The following is a 2,600-nucleotide window of genomic DNA, read 5'->3' as shown; positions in this document are numbered from 1 at the left end:
TTTATTTAACTAAATAATACTTTATAATCTAATAATCACATTTATGAGATCAAAAAAACAACATATTTATATGAAATCTATTGTCTTTTAAGTGAAAATCTTTGAACTTACAAAAGAAAGTATTCTTCATGTTTGTGTATTGTAACAATATTATATCTGCCATATAATTTAAAAGTATTTCAGTTGGACAATCTGTTAGCTAATGAATGTAATAAACTTACATCATGTATGTATTTTGTATAAGCAGAAAAGAAATAGATCCTCAGTTAGTATTAGAATGGATTTCCTTCGTTGTATCCATTATAAATTTATTCTGTGTATATGTAGTGCAGCTTATTTTATTATGTAGAAGACAATTAAAATGTTGTAGACGAGTGTTTGAATATAATTATAAATCATAGAAAAATGTTTTATAAAAAAGAGTGTTGTTCATTCTTTTTTTCGTTTCTTTCCTTACTCTCAAAACCGAGAAGATCTTTATGATATTCTTGTTATCAGAGGCTCTTATTCTTTTATGAATTTATATAAAACACATGATAATTTCTATCGAGTACCTAATAATTTAAATTATAATAAGATAGTAGAACAATCAAACTATAAATATATTTATTCACAAACCGAGAGCAATGTGATAATGTAATTTTCTCGACGTAGCAAATACAGTGTCATCGAGGGCATTCGTTGGTGTTTAAAAAAAGAGAGAGATACAATTGACACTGGCATTCATCACCAGGCGATTCTCATTTTGTATTACAAGGATTTTGTTAAAATCAAAATTAAACAGAGAAAATCCAAAATGAAAGTATATCTTTTCTTTGTGCATTGTGATGCACGTTATCATCTAAAAATTCGATTGTTGATTTCCACAAAATCCTTGGTAAACGGACGAAAGAGACAAAATCGTTTGAATGGGATGCATCAGTTTGTGAGAAATACTCATACATGAACTTGATGCGAACAAACATGGGAACTGATGAATTGATGCAGAATCGCGTAGCACTTAATAAAGATAATATGTTGTACGTATTTGTGAAATCTCTATAGGTAGAACGCGTGACTCTTTCCTGCAAAATAGAATTGTGTAACGGTCGCACGACTGTATTCCTAATAAAGAAAATACCAAAACGAACCAGCGGTAAAACGGTAAACTGTATTAATTAAATAAATATCACATCTCCTTTCCCTTGACCAGCTTCTAACAACGAAAGGAATTGCCCCAGCTTGACTAATCGTTTCAGATTATTGTATAAAAAAACCAACGTAATTCTCTACGTGCTGGGGAGAGTCGCGTGAACCGCAGCTTCGAGGGTCGTGTGCGTGATTATTAATATTTATCATTAAATAGGGCGACAAGTTGATATGTAGTTAATAAATTGACAACAATGTATTATTTAGCGATTGTTTTAGCGAGGTACTTCTCAACGCGCAGCTTACGTTTATCGTGCGAACATTATGAAGAAAGTGTAACTGTAATTGTAACTCGATGTATGTGTACTTATATACTCTAATTATCATGTTTGTGTTGATGTGTCGCATATACCAATTTTCGCGATCGTTTCGCCGATTCTACAGGGAAAAACCGAGACAATTATATGTGTACGTATTTTGTCCAGGCGATATTCCGCAACAACTGCCAACCAGCAAGTTAAACAAATTAATGGTACTATTAGTTTATCGTTTTAAGAACGTCGTTGTAATTGTTTCTCGGTTATTAGGAGATTAAATAACAGGTTTGACATAGTAATTATGCGTTGGACTAATCTTCGGAAGCGACAATGGTTTATTAGAATCGTGCGCGATTGATCTCGCGATTAGATGATTAAAGAACGGGTTCTTTCATGTTTGAAACGAGGCATGGTTACTGCAAGTGGTAATGCGATTAGAAATCTTGTATTTTGCAACGTTTTATTAAAAAACTCCAATGTTATTGTGTAATATGATTCGCGAATACTTCTCACGACTTACGGTTTCATTTTGTGTTAACGCTAAATTCTGAGCAAAGAGCGAGACATGAAAGGGAATCATTTTTATTTTAAACAAATTGAGATGAACTAACAATGTAATAAACTGATTTCGAGTAAGTGTGATTAATGTTTCAACCTGTTAATGCCGACATTTTAAAATCTGATCATTTATTAACTGTGTATTATACATATCGAGAATAACATGTGAATTGTACAATCGGGCTGCATCGTTTCTGCTAGAAATTTAGGCAAACGTTCATACGAAAGCGAGATGAACGAATTGTATTCGCTATTGAAAAATGCGTCTAACGATACTACGTGTATGTATTTCTCTATTAAATTAATCGAACGGTCAGCTTCGTCATGAAAGTACACGGATCGTATTGCGGGGATGCGAAAAATTTGGAAAAGATTCCTCTTCAACTTTCATCAATCACAAGTAACAATAAGTAAAAATCGAATGCATCGGAAAATATAATTGTAATCTACAATGCACGAATCATATGCGTACGCATACGTGTGTATGTAATTATTTCTAAACATAATTGTGAACTAAAACCACGAGAGAAGTATAATATGGAGGGTATACTGACACGCAGAATCTTTATTCACGGAGATTAAAGGGATCCGAAATAT

The sequence above is a fragment of the Ceratina calcarata genome, unplaced genomic scaffold (genome assembly GCF_001652005.2).
Source record: "Ceratina calcarata isolate Rehan_Ccalc_2016 unplaced genomic scaffold, ASM165200v1 scaffold478.2, whole genome shotgun sequence".
In the NCBI taxonomy this organism is placed as follows: domain Eukaryota; kingdom Metazoa; phylum Arthropoda; class Insecta; order Hymenoptera; family Apidae; genus Ceratina; species Ceratina calcarata.
The sequence above is the reverse complement of the archived record's forward strand: the minus strand, read 5'-3'. Positions refer to the sequence as shown.